This window comes from Palaemon carinicauda, chromosome 6, assembly GCF_036898095.1.
Source record: "Palaemon carinicauda isolate YSFRI2023 chromosome 6, ASM3689809v2, whole genome shotgun sequence".
NCBI classification, from domain to species: domain Eukaryota; kingdom Metazoa; phylum Arthropoda; class Malacostraca; order Decapoda; family Palaemonidae; genus Palaemon; species Palaemon carinicauda.
The window spans coordinates 23,952,191-23,966,716 of record NC_090730.1 but is presented as its reverse complement, the minus strand read 5'-3'; the positions used below and the strand labels follow the sequence as shown (position 1 = coordinate 23,966,716).

Here is a 14,526-nt window from a genome sequence, read left to right as displayed (position 1 = left end):
GAGTTTATTCCTCCAATGGTGTAAACACAGTACTGAATGCAATAGATGAAGGGATAAGATGATTGGTAAACTGAGTATCTACCCTACTTGTGTATACACAAGCAGTAGTTATGCTATAAAAAAATACTATAAATTACACGGCAATAGCTAAAAGTAGCAATGAGTAGGGAACACCTAGCATATTCTATAGTATAGTTGAATCCACAAGCGTGGCTGTAAGACCCAAAGACCAACATGCTCCGTGAACGGTAACAAACCACAGGAAAGACGGAAAAAATTGAAAATGAGATTCTACAAGCCTTCTTGTAACATCTTGCAGATTTCCTTTTTATCATCACATGTTCTTCTTGTTGCTTTTTATATGGAAGATGCAGTTAGGTCCTTACAAAACCTCTGGGTCTTTTTAGGGAAGATATTGATAACAAGTAATTTTTGTGAGAATATGGTCACCTAATAAACACTTCCTATTGCTTGTCCTCTGACCTGAGTTTTATAATCCAATCCAGACATGTGTAAACTTAATGCAAATAAGAAAAGGCTTCCTTGAAGGGTAAAAGAAAAAAAAATAATGGCAAAATTTACCAATACATATGGTCTCATATGTCTCCCTTAAAGGTCAGGCTATAAGTAATACATTTGCCTTAATTCCCTTTCTAAAAGAAAAGAAATGAAATTATATTAAAATTATTATTTGTATGAACTATAGAAAGGATTGACTGTCAAGCAAAATGCAGGAACAAATATAGAAATTGTTCTCAAATGAGAGGGAAGATAAAAGGAAGAGAATGACAAAGTTTTAAGCAACTGGCGTTCAATGTCTCTTCAACCGAGTAATGAGGTAAAAAGAGAAGGAGAAAGGAAAAGACGGGACCCACTTACTCTAGATAGGTCAATCAGACAAAATCAGCATGAATTCCCCGTGACGTCACGTGGGCCAGAGGGTATTATTATTATTATTATTATTAGCCAAGCTACAACCTTAGTTGGAAAAGCAAGATGCTAGAAGCCCAAGGGCTCAAACAGGGAAAAATAGCCCAGTGAGGAAAGGAAACAAGGAAACAAGCAAATGATGAAAATAAATCAACAATAAATCATTCCTAAAACAGTAATAACGTCAAAACAGACATATCTCATATAAACTATTAACAACGTCAAGGAAAAAAGATATGTCATATACAAACTATAAAGAGACTCATGTCAGCCTGGTCAACATAAAAACATTTGCTCCAACTTTGAACTTTTGAAGTTCAAATGATTCAACTACCCGATAAGGATGATCATTCCCCAACTTGGTAACAGCTGGAATAAAACTTCTAGAACACTGTTTAGTATTGAGCCTCATGATGGAGAAGGCCTGGCTATTAGAGGTAACTGCCTGCCTAGTATTACGAACAGGAATTGTCCAGGGAGATCTGAATGTAAAGGATGGCCAGAGTTATGGAAAATCTTATGCAACATGCATAATGAACTAATTGAACGACGGTGCCAAAGATTAATATCTAGATCAGGAATAAGAAACTTGAAGCGAGGGATGAGAGGCTTATCCTCCTTCCTTATTTTCAGCACAATATTCAGTCGTGATTAATCTAGTAAATTTGTTATATACTATTATATATCATTTGACATTCTATTGTAAATTACACTGAAAAGGATCAAATAAGGTAGGCTTTTATTACCAGAAAGATTGAAAATATCGATTAATTGAATAATCACTTATTGTAGTAGAACTTCAAGAAAGCAAAATTATTACGTATAGATAAGACTTCTTATAAAAGAAAGGCGGTCTTGGGAAAAGAAGCTAGTCTTGTCAGTCCATAAGCGAGAGGTATCTTGGATGCAAGTCATTTCAGTGTTTAGCTTTTAATTATTTCTCTTACAAGAAAAGATAAAGAACCGTTTATGAGAAAAACAGTAATAACCCATAATAAGAACTTTGTAGCATAAAAATTTTCTAGATTCTAAGAAATTTGAGGAAAGTTCAAACTTGTTGCATATATTAATTATTAAGTGTTATTTTGAAGCAGCTCAAGTCTTTGTATGTTTAACATTAGATAGCTTATTTGTTTTCCCTTTACGATGGACTTAGGACATTAATTTTAATCTCTTGTTAAAGAAAACGCTTCCTCAAAATATAGAAATTTTTTACTGGAAGTTGAACAAAGTCCCTCAGTCTCAGTGAGACTTTTGAGACTTAGATCCCCAGGGTCACCAGATTAGAAATCAGTATTGTTATTGTAAGAAGGATAAATAATAAAACTTTTAAATGTCAATAAATTTAATTTACCACAATTATTCAAAAAGAGGAATGAATTAACAACAAATTATAAAGAAAGAAATGGTAATTCCGTGATCAGAAAAAATGAATTAATATCTGATTGTGTTGACGTAATGTCATTAATGTCTGATGTGGTCCATTCGGTGTCCTCTATGGCCTTGGGCAAGTTTGAGAACCTGCGATGTTTGTAGATATCCAAGAGAGATAGTCTGAAAAAGATGTCACAGTTGTAAAATCAATTTCATCATAAGACTCGCAAAGAAAACTTTAAATAGATCAAACCTTAATATTGATTACGTTGGTTGTTCATCTTTCTATCTCTTGTTCATAATATCATTAGATAAATAACTTTTTTAATCCTTGATTTTTTTTCTATTATCATAAAATTTGACATCTTGTTTCACCCTCTTGGCAAAATCACTAGTTTTGAAACTTCCTTTGGTAACATGAAAATGTTGACATGATAAGTTCCTAATAGCTTCTTTGACTTGTGGGTCTACTTTTTAATGCTTATCAATATTCACAATAATGATTCTAATATTAAAGTTATTAAATCTAATTATATTTTTGTTTGATCTTGAAATATTATTGTAAGTTCAGTTGACAATGGACTCTTTGCCTTTACTTGTACTTGACTGACAATTGATATAGGAACTTGCTCACTGGTCTTATGTTTTGAAAGGTTTAGATTACCGTAAGTCACTTGTTTATTTAATATTTCAAATTATGCTGCTCTTTTAATCACATTTTCATTTGCTAACGAGATTTTCATTCTTTTTCATTGTCTGTCAATTAAATATTTATCTCCCTTGGCTCTTAATTTTTTATTTGATTAGTTGGAAACAAGAATAGCACTCGATTTTCGTGTCAACCTTTATGCTGGACATTGAAAACTTTTCTTATGAAAGTCATTCAAACAAAATTTCTTGGCATTTCACTTACTGCCTACTCTGGCGTACACTCCAGGGCTGTTTGCATCGGCGCAGCCATAGCCCCAAGAGACCACTCCAATCACCACCATGAATGTCTGAGTTGTGCTACCTGCAGTCACCATTGGACCACCGGAATCACCCTGAAAATGGAAAAATCTATTTTGACTCTACTGAAACAAGTTATGTTTGAGTTTGTGATATTTTCTGGTTTACAAGAAAGACTATCGTCACAGATAGTACGGAGGCTCTTGTCAAGTTCTAATAAAACACTCAACTTCTCCTCATTCCTCTATCTATCGCTATGTCTGTTATTGCCAATACTTTCTCTACATTCCTAAAGTAGACCCCTGCTGTTTGCTGTTTATGAATAGATTTCACTCTCCTTATGACCTTTTGTCTAAAGAATTAAAAGCATTTTTAACTGGGAACATTGAAGTCACACAAGTTCATGTCTTTAAACATAGTATTCAAAATATGTAGATACTAATCAAGCTTAATTTTATAATGTAATTTTATTGTCGTGACTCAACAAACCTGACAAGAATCTTTTCCTCCGGCATCCAATCCAGCACAGATCATGTTACTTGTGATACCACTTAAAAACTGTTGACACCTTGAGTTGGTCATTGTTGGAACATCCACTTCATAAAGTACATTAGGTTGACTACCACCTGTAAAGTAAAAGGGTTATATACACAATGCTGCACTTGTAAGAAAAATTGGAGGAAAAAAAATTGTCAGAGACAATTTGTCCCAACATATTTATTATTTCTTATATACTGGATAATGAAATTTTCAATCAGACAATAAATAGTTTGGCCAAGTCAACCTGCCATTTCAGGGTAACGGTGCCTCAGTGATATCTTTGACTACTCCCTCACACTTTGCGTGTCCCGAGTTCAAGTCACGACAGATGATCACCGGACTACGATCTTCCTTTGTCTGTGGAAGGATTGAAACCTACAGGTCTGCTTCATGAAATATCAACAGACATTGCCTTGATTCTCAAGGTCTTCAAAGTTGTCCTTCCTCAAAGTTTCTAAGAGATTCTCTCAGTCTCAATATTTCCGCTTGGTTTATTGCTCTCTTATTTCTGGGTGATTAATCTTCCATCGCTTTACTTAGTAAGAATGAATCAACTGCATTTCTTTGGTTCGTGACTATTCCTTACCTCTTCTCTTGGTTGTGATCAAAGAAATTCTGCTACCCATTCTCTATGAGCATTATATTTCCCTTTATTCTGCTGCTCTGTCCTATCATATAGACTGGTAACACTTTTCACATATCTCTACAGTTTTATTCTCTAGAAATAAGAAATCCTAATTGAAGGTTCTGTGACTGGTTTGTCCCACCAGTGCCAAATACTGTCATTCTCTTCCTACTTGATTTGTCCTGAGTCATATAATGTTCCATCTTTTAAGAGAAGGTTATTATTTTTTTTTTTAAATTGAGCCTTAATCCTGCTTCTCTTCCTTATAATTCTGTTTTTCCTGCCTGAGTCTCTTTATAAAGATATTAGCAAAACTTTGGAAGTATTAATAACAACCTAATCTTAGTCCTGCATGATTTTAAATGCAAGATAGAATAAGAGGATTCTTCACAATTTTTGTTTCAAGTATTACTAAATTTGGAAACGAAAAAGTATGTTCCGTTCATACCTAAAGGCTGAAATCGTGTAGTGCCTGGAATCTATTTCTTGAAGGAACAAATTAAAAATAAGAAAACTCCGTGAATAGACTGTACTGAAGGTGCATGTGCAGAATGTGATCTAGACCAAAATATTTCTCTGCTAAGAAAATTGTATGGTCTTTACTGCTTAAGTTGAACAAAGATTTCACATAAGTTAAAACATATTATAAGCGTACAAACCTGACTGTAATGTTCCCCAGCCAGTAACTGTAGCAGTCACATCACTGTAGGCATTGCCTGCATCTGGAAGACACACAGGGGCAATCTTGTTGTCAGAAGGGAAGGTGAGCGGAGAGGACAGCTTGATCAACGCCATATCGTTGTCAAGAGTGTTTCTGTTGTAACTTGGGTGCATGATGATCTGTAACGAGATTGATTGATTAAACTTATTTTCCATATCCTATTTTCTTAGATTTTGAAAGATTTCTATCATTGAAAAACCAGTATTTTGAAATTAGGAAAATTGTACTGTATTTGTTTCAAATTTACTCTTCTTTCAAGGATAACATACAAGACTTATAGCAATACACCTAGAAAGATTTCCTGTTTAAGAAAAGTGTATAGTAAATAGAAGAGCCTTAAATAATTTCCTTACTTCTGTTAAAGAGATTTTCTAATAAGATATTTTGCCAGAACTATCCAGAGGTTTACCGACTTACTTGTGAGGCTTGGATCTTTTGTCTAACCGTCGTTTCAGTTGATGTGGAATAGTCGTGTTCTCCAACGACTACATAGACGCTTGATGCACTGTCGCTGGAAAGGGAATGGAATCGTTGTTAGTAACTACAGCCATTTCTGCTCGAAAAGATCAGCATTGCCATTATAAGAATAAACGCTTTTAATGAGGAATTGGTACTACGTTTTACATTTTTTTTCTATTTCTTATAATCTCATTGAAAATTTTTTTATGCATTGTTTAATATTTGCAAAAAAACAGTTATTAGTCAATACAATTCTCTCTTCAGCAACAAAATAAGGCAACAAACTTGCAAAATTAAATTTAGTTAATATCCCACGACAGTTCTTACGCTGCTTTGCAGAGTCGTGAATAAGATATTGCCTGAACTTTTAAATCTTTTTACTCATAAAAATTAGAAAAGTTTTTGCAAATTTTACGAGAACATTTTGAGATTTGTTGAAATCCAAAGCAATTGATGAGGTGTTAATGCTGTGTCTAATTTTCAAGTCAAGTCACCAGATATGATCTGAAACACGTTCATAAATAATCAATCTTCCTGGATGAGATGAGAGAGAATTAGGCCTACCCCAAAAGAAAGTCTCTTACCCGTCGACACAATGAGATGCGGTCAGGATCCACTCGTTAGAGATGATAGAACCGCCACAATATGGTCTGCTAGATGTAGCTGACGTCAACCCAACTTGCCAAGGGTATTCGTGCACTGTTGTCGGTTGGCCTCCAACAATCCTGGTCACTGGGTTTCGTCGGCCACACACTGTATAAGAGAATTAGATGCTTCAGTGTCTCAAGTATTCACTGTTTGCTTGTTTATGTTATAAGACTGAACTTGTGGGGTAGATTAGGTGGTTTCTAAAACTAGTACAAATTATGTAATTTTCCTATTTCATTCAGTCTACTGATTCCATTAGAGATGGTCTTTGATAAATATATCAATTTTCGTTTGGTTTTCTATAATTAACCCTAATATATACATTACAGAAAACCTTTCAATTGTGTAAAAACTCTATTGCTCATTGTTATACCGTTTATATGAACATTGAATAATGGATAGTCATAATAGAATTTAATAGTTTATAGTCAACACAGCGATTCTGGGTGACTTAAGCGTCACCCCTTGATGACATCATAGCCAATCATGTTGTCTCCTGCATTAGCAGTGGTCTCAATGCATACTATATCCTTAAAGCAATTATACTTACTTGGTATACTTGGTAGAATTTAGAGGGTCTTCCTCACAGCTGTGGTGGTCCACCGCTGACGCCAGTCCGTAAGTCCTTCTTCATGAGGGTGATCTGGTCTGGCACAGAGTTTGTGGCTGCCCTGTAGCACGCTGTGTAGCCTGGCACAGGAGGCTCATCTGGCAGCGTCTGCAGGAAAGTGTCAAGTGCTTTCTTGAATTTGGTGACCGAGCAGCCTGTGGTGTCTCTGAAATTTCTTGGCAGTGCATTGAACAGTCTGGGGCCGTTGTGGGTGAGGCTGGAGGCAAGGAGGGCTTTTATCCTCTCTGGTGTCCTGGAGGAGAGGCTTTGTCATACACATGATCGCCCCGAACGCTCACTTTAACGTGCCTTCAGTAAGTCAGGGGTAGGGTCAGACACCTGCCTCTCCAAGATTTTCCAGGTGTATATTATTCTATATCTCTCTCTTCTTCTCTGTTGAGAGTAGAGTCCCAGCCTTTGCAGGCGCTGCCAATAGTTGAGCTCCCCCATTCCTTTAATTGATCTTGTGAAACTCCTCTGGACTGACTCTAGCTCCTGTATGTCCCCCTGTTTATGGGGAGACCACAGCTGGCTACAGTAGTCAAGGATTGGCTGTATGAGGGTCTTCCACAGTGTCAGCATGACCTCCTGCTCCCTTGAATGGAAGGTACGCAGAACCCAGCCAACCATGTGCCTGGCCCTAGTGGCGGTGTCCTTGATGTGCTGCTGGGAAGTGGCATTATTGTCCATGAGGATGCCAAGGCACTTGACTGCATTGCTTGGTGGGATTGGCTGCTGTGTTTTTGTCAGTAACTCGGTGGAGTGGATGAGTTCAGTATTAGGCCCCAGTCTCATTATTTCAAATTTATCCTCATTGAATTACATTTTGTTTGTGTCAGCCCAGTGGAAGACCCTCTGGATGTTTGCCTGCAGCTGGTCAACATCCTCAGACGCACTGATCCTGTGGCTTAGGGTAGTGTCGTCAGCAAAGGAGGACAGGAAGGAGCCCGTGACTGTCTTTTCAATGTCGGCCATCAGGACCAGGAAGAGTAGGGGGTCAAGTGGGGACTCCGCTGCTGACTTTCTCAGGCTGTGACTTGTGGCCGTCAACAGCTACTGCCTGAGTCCTGTTGGTAAGGAAGCTGTGCAGCCACACACCCAGCTTCCCTGCTATCCCCATGGCCCTCAGCTTGTGGAGAAGGATGCCGTGGTCCAATTGGTCGAAGGCCTTAGCAAAGTCTAAGTAGACCACGTCTACATTTTTGCCTTCAGCAAGGCCCTGGAGCAGCCACTCATAGTGGGCCAAGAGGTTGGAGAGACAAGACCTTGCTTTACGAAAGCCATGCTGAGAGTTACTCATCAAGCTGTTTTCTTCAAGGTGGCTAATGATCTTGTTTCTTAATATTTTCTCAAATACTTTGATGAGGTGGGAGGTGAGGGCCACTGGCCTGTAGTTTTTGGCCTGGCTTCTATCTCCCCCTTTGTGGATTGCGGAGATGATGGCCTCTTTTAATATTGATGGTATAATGCCAGTGTCCAGGGAGCAGCGCCAGAATTTGTAGAGAGGGAGCGCCAGAGCTTCCTTGCATCTTAGTAAAAGGATGAATGGCACACCATCTGGTCCAGCAGCAGAGTTGATTTTTAGTTCACTGGTCGCTTCCTGTACATCAGTTATGGTGAAAGGGATGTTCACAAGAGTCAAGTGATGTTGGGTGGGCACCTTAAAGAACTCAGCAGGTTCGAGAACAATCTTGGCAGGTGTAGGTTGCGAGAAGACTCTGGTATACTGCTGGGAGAGAATCTGGCATGTTTCTTCGGGGTGTTTGACCTCATCCCATTTCCTGCCTGAAGTGGTCCAACCTTGACTTGCATTTTCGAGAATTTCTTGCAGTACTTAAAGAAAAATTTAGGGTTGGCCTTGATGTTGCACACTGCCTGCGTTTCTTCCCAGTCACGTTGCTTCTCGTGTGAATCCTTGAGTTCATTTTCTATATGTGAGATCTTGGCTTGCAGCGAGTTTTTCCGGGTGTCACTCTTTGTTGTTTGCATTTGTCTATTTAAGTTCGCCCGTCTCTTCATAAGCACTTTTCTGTCCCTTGGTATGTGGCTTCTTCTGGTGGCTGGCAGTTTTCTTGTTGACACATTACCTTCACAGGCACTGAGGATGGTTTTCAGAAAGTCTTTCAGCATTACCTCAGGGTTGCCAACATGGAGTTCTGATTCCCAGTCAGTGCACTGTAGTTGGGCATTTAGGAGATCCCAATTCACTTGGCTGCTGAAGAAGTTTAGTTTGGTGTAGCCATTTCTGGGGAATGTGATTTGTTGTAAGTAGTGTGTATCTTGAGGAGATTATGGTCAGAGAAGATGGTCCTTTCAGCCGAGACATAGTTAATTGCATCACTGTTATTGGTGAAAAACAGGTCAAGTATATTGCTTCCCTATTTGGTATGGACACCATCTGAATGAGAAAGGAGGAGTTCGTAATGGACAGGAGCAGTTCGGCTTGAGACTTATCAGCGAGGGTGCTCCCAGTTTGGGTTCCTTCGGGCCACTTCAGGAAGGGAAAGTTGAAGTCTCCAGTGAGGATGACGTCAGGTGTAGGAACTAGTAGGGAGTCTAGTAGGCGACTGAGAGCTTCCATGGCATTACTGAAGTTTCTAGAACAGCTGCCAGGTGGATGGTAGCAGTTTATAATCATCATATTATGTTGCTGGATTTGTATGGCTTGCAGTTCAATTTGGCCGTCTGAGTATGACAAGAGGGGTATTGAGTTTGGAGCAATGTCATCCCTCAAGTAAATGATTGTGCCGCCATGTGTTCTTCCTTTCCTATCTGTCCGGAAGGAGGTGTAATTTATGATGTGTATTTCAGGCTCCTTTATTCCTTCAGATAGGTGGGTTTCAGTGAGGGCAATGAACATAAAGTCCTCCTCCCAGGTCAGCTCTCTTATGAATGATATCTTGCTTTGAGCTACCTTGGGGTATAGACCCCGAATATTGCCCACTAGGAATTTTTCTAATGTAGTGCCCTGACTCTGGGCCAAGCCCAGGTTGGGGTCATGGGTGACACTACTGCTGGGAGTACTTGTGGTAGTTGATTTTGCTGGGGTATTTGCCTCATGAAGTTCTGCAATACAAGTCCCTGAGCCTCTACAACTTTGTTCATGTTTACCATGTGAGCTTTCATCTCCATGAACATTTCTAAAAAATTGCTTTTTTGGGGCTCTTGTGGTGGAGGAGAAGGTGTCGATGTGCTTGCTGACCTGGAGGGTTGTTCAATTTTGGCAGGGCTCTGGATCCTTGCTTGCTGTCTTTTTGTTCCCTTTATATGGGTAAGCTTGCACCCCTCCATAAAACATTCTCTTTTCTGCACTGAATTTGTACAGAGCACAGGATGATAGCTGGGGCAGTTCCTACCCGGTGCATCCCCTCTCATCTCTAAAACCATGACTCACATATTTTTGGCATGGTTTAGGGTGGCCATAGCTGCAGCCCTTCCCACTTGCACCATATTTGCAGTATCCTCATCTGTAGTACCTACATACACGTGAGGGGGGGGGGGCTGTGGTAGATGGACGGGGGTACAGTCATGCTGGGTGGGTATGATTGTACATTTTCTAGGTAGGCTACTGCAGTACTTACAGGTGTATTGGTGTCCCTAGAATGTGTGGGGCCAGGCTGCTCCTGTGACCGTTGAGTTAGACTGAGGTCCAGGTTCTCTGGGGTGTCACCCAGGGTCATGGCTTCAGGTTGCCGGGGTTGTGGGATCTGGGAGCACATGGCATCAGCTGTAACCTCATGGTTCTCTTGCAGGTTTGATTGTAATAAAGTTCCCCTGGAGCTTGCCTGCTCATCTATTGCCTTTTGTGCTTCCTGTGCTACCTTTTCCCAATCTTCATCTAGATACTTGGACACATAACACTTCTCACAGTTATATTTCCTGGTGGTTTTCAGGAGACACATTAGGTTGTATAAGGGCAATCTTAAACAGTAGTAGTGAATCCATTCCTTACACTCACCACACTGGATGGAGTGTGTCATGTCATCACCCAAGCTACAGGCAGCACAGGTAATCACATGGCCTGTGTTGGAATCCTGAATTTTGTTTACACTGGCAGCAATCATAGATTACAAGTACACAAACGCAAGTACACAATTTTTTTAGATTGGTCCTGATTGTAAACTTATTTAATATCTTCAACCTATGGCAATGACTTATCACAGCACATTCTCCAATCGGGAGTCACAAAAGTTTATAAGTCAGTATAGCTGCTAACATGGGAGACAACGTGATTGGCTATGATATCATCAGGGGGTGGGGCTTATTCCACCTGGAATCTATACAGAGACTTATAGTTAGGGAATAAAAATGACGTTGAGACCATAAGCAGATATAAATCTATTCTAAGACATTCATGTGTAAGAGGTTATATTGATATTGTTCAGTTTTATTCTTTAAATCTTCTGTTATCTGAACAATTGTTATCAATATACGAAATATCTCGAATTCTTTATTAGCAGCAGTTGCTCACTCTCGCATGAGTTACATAGAAATACTGAGTTTAGCAAAGACTCCTGTATTTATTATAAAATAAAGATCGCTGAGAAATCCTTAATTATGTATGATAATTGATCCATATTGTTTTGCCTACGGAAAAAATCTAAGCTTTTAAATAGTAATTCTTGTTTGTAAGATTCCAGGGATATGAAGATGATAAGAGGAAGAAGAGCAGTTCATATAGATTTTCATTTGTTTACGTAAGAAGAAAATATTTGGAGAAACTCAACAACTCTTAAGAATATAAGAAAAAAAAAACTATGATATAGAATCTAGACAGGAATTAGACTTTAGTAATCCTTAAGAGATTAAACCCTTCCAAGATGCACAGGAATATGACAGAAAAGCTGAAAAGTAGTTTGGCTTGTCTTAAAAAAGAGAACTGTTATTGTCCCTCCACTAACCATTGGAAAAGAGGAAATTTAACTCAGAACCTTCGAAAAATAAGAGGATAATTGACTTTAAACTTAAGATGCATTACTTGAAGTAGAATCTTTCCTTTGAATTCGTTACGGTACTGGATTGTTTGTCTAGTTTCATGTGCAAGTCTTCTTGCTTGCTTGCAGTTCGTCAACACTGCTTGCCTTGGTTGAAGGATACTTAAAAGCTGAGGAGCGTCCCTCGAAAGGGAATGTGTAGTTTTGGATGCATTAGGATGAAGGTAGATGACGATACCAAATCTGTCTAGGTTGAATTTATAATGGCTGCACCGTTTCCATCTTTAGTAGTGTTTAATTATCTTCCCACTATGGAGAGGGCAATGCTCAATGGGGGATTGGATAGCCCAAGGCTGCTACCCATCTACCACAAAGATCGCAGCTAAGTTTTTTTTTTTTTTTCATATTTTTGTTTTTTTTTCGATGCAGAAATCTTGATACACCTTTGTCAAGAAAAGAGCTCGTCAGCTTTATTCAATGCATACACACACAAAGGAAATTTGGCAGTAACTTTGTAGTGTACTTACGGCATTGTGGTGGTGGTGGTGGTGCTGCTGTTGTTGTTGTTATTGCAGCTGCTGTTGTTGTTGTAGCTGCTGTTGAAGACGAAGTCGAAAATTCTGTCACATCTGAAAGAAATATATGATACTGTAACACTTAAAGAAACCAGGAACACGCAAGTAAGTCGAGGTTGAATCAGATTCCTAAAACTAGGAGGGGAAAAATTGGATTGATTCCAGAGAAATGGGAAGAGGAAGGATATTGACGAATGTAGGAAGGAAGGAAGCTTTGGATATTTAATGTTGAAAAGGCAATAATGATGACACTATTTGTTGAATGTATAAAATGAAAAAAAAAAAAAAAACAGCCAGCTGAATGAAAAATAAAACATGAACCAGACGACCTTGAGGGCCACCTGTCGGTGAAAATGAGAACCTCTATAAGACGTGTTGTTTACCTGAACCTGAGGCTGTAACTGTGCAGGAGAAACCGTAGTATCTTCTCCTTCTCGATCTAAACTTGACCTCCATGAAATTGTTTCCACTCGTTTCAGTAAAAGGTGATTGAGTTCTGCAATATCTGTAAAAATAGATCTCTAGATGTATATTTGATAACTAAGTTTTGTTTTGAAGTGTGAAATCTCTCTCTCTCTCTCTCTCTCTCTCTCTCTCTCTCTCTCTCTCTCTCTCTCTCTCTGAAATATTCTACTCTTGTACTGAAGAATTATGTGAATATTACTCTTTACTTCTGCCATTCTACTAAAATTTCTTCTCCAGATAATAAATATCTGCAACCAATGTAATATTTTTCTCTTCATTTAGATATCTATTTCAAAGAATGAAAAGCTAATGAATATCGTTATTCCACAACGTGAATTTACATTGACGACCTGCAAGTGACATTTTATCATCTACTTATCATAACATTAGCTGCTAAATGTGACACGGTATGTTAATCTTTCTGACACTTGTTGAGTCTGTTCTACTTCAGGCAGGTGCATACAGGCTCTGTTGCTTGCCAGAAATAGTTATGCTATATTTTGATTAAAAGTTAACCAATGCTGTACGATACTTGGCCATGAAAATGAGATTGATTAGGATACACCAATAATAAAGGGGGTTCCGGCTCTATTTTACTTTTGAAAATTATTACCGATACGCAATGATATTTTAAGCATTCTAAGATCCACTTTCCATCAAGCAACTTGAAGGAATTTATCCTTTCTTTTAGGGAGAAATGTAACTTTGTAGTTGCACTAAATTAGAGTATTTGGTGAGTAGTTTTTCTAAGGAATCGTTCCTACACCACACACGGATTATTTTGTATGTTACATCCGGCCTTCAAGATTGCATAAGATAAAGTGTTAACTTCCCTGTAAGTTATGAATCCTACTGTAATGCACGATAAAGGGTCAAACAAACATCTTCAGTGAGAAGATGAAGGTCACAATCAGAATTGGTGTTAAAATTTCAAACTTGATCGGCATCTTCAAGCTTGTTGATGATTGGCAAAGGGAAAGTAACAGTTATAACCAATTGTATCTCACTTTTCATAGAGACCATCTCCGGTGATTAGGACGGAAGAAAGCCTGCATCTTCTCAGCCTAAAATCATTGCAAGTAATCGATATGGTTGAGTCAACAGACGAACCCTGCAAAGGATAATGTTGATGAAGAGAGGAACCGGGTAAACGAAGATTATGTTACAGGAAATTATGAACGAATAGTGGAATACCTATCCATTGTCAACATGGCTGTGGCAAGACACAAGATATGACAGAAATAATAATTGTAAAATGTTTTTGAGGTGGTTGATTAGATAGAGACTTTTGGGATTGCATTTCAAGCTTTTCATTTAAGGAGACGAGAGATAAAGAGATAACAGTTTACAGTTGATGATTTCAATACGTTTATGGGAAGAACTGTATTCATGGCTGAACGAATACAGTCAACCCTCGATATTCGGTGATTCGGTCATTCGCGATGCTGAGGACTCTATAACATAGTAAATAGAAATGAAGTAAGTATATATATATATATATATATATATATATATATATATATATACATATATATATATATATATATATATATATATATATATATATATTATCACGCCCGAAAGTATTTTCGTTCGTTCATTTATATATTTATCTATTTATTTATTTTTTGCCCACGCAGTCGTATGTTTGCTGCTTGTTAGTAACTGAGTGTTGTATGCTTGTTATTTGTTTTGCA

The 14,526-nt window shown here is 38.4% G+C and overlaps 1 pseudogene; it reads right to left on the bottom strand.

Annotated features, from left to right (window-relative positions):
* Positions 1 to 2,257: 2,257 nt before the first annotated feature.
* The window catches only part of LOC137642518 (transmembrane protease serine 9-like), a 35,508-nt pseudogene continuing 23,239 nt past the window's right edge, over positions 2,258 to 14,526 (bottom strand).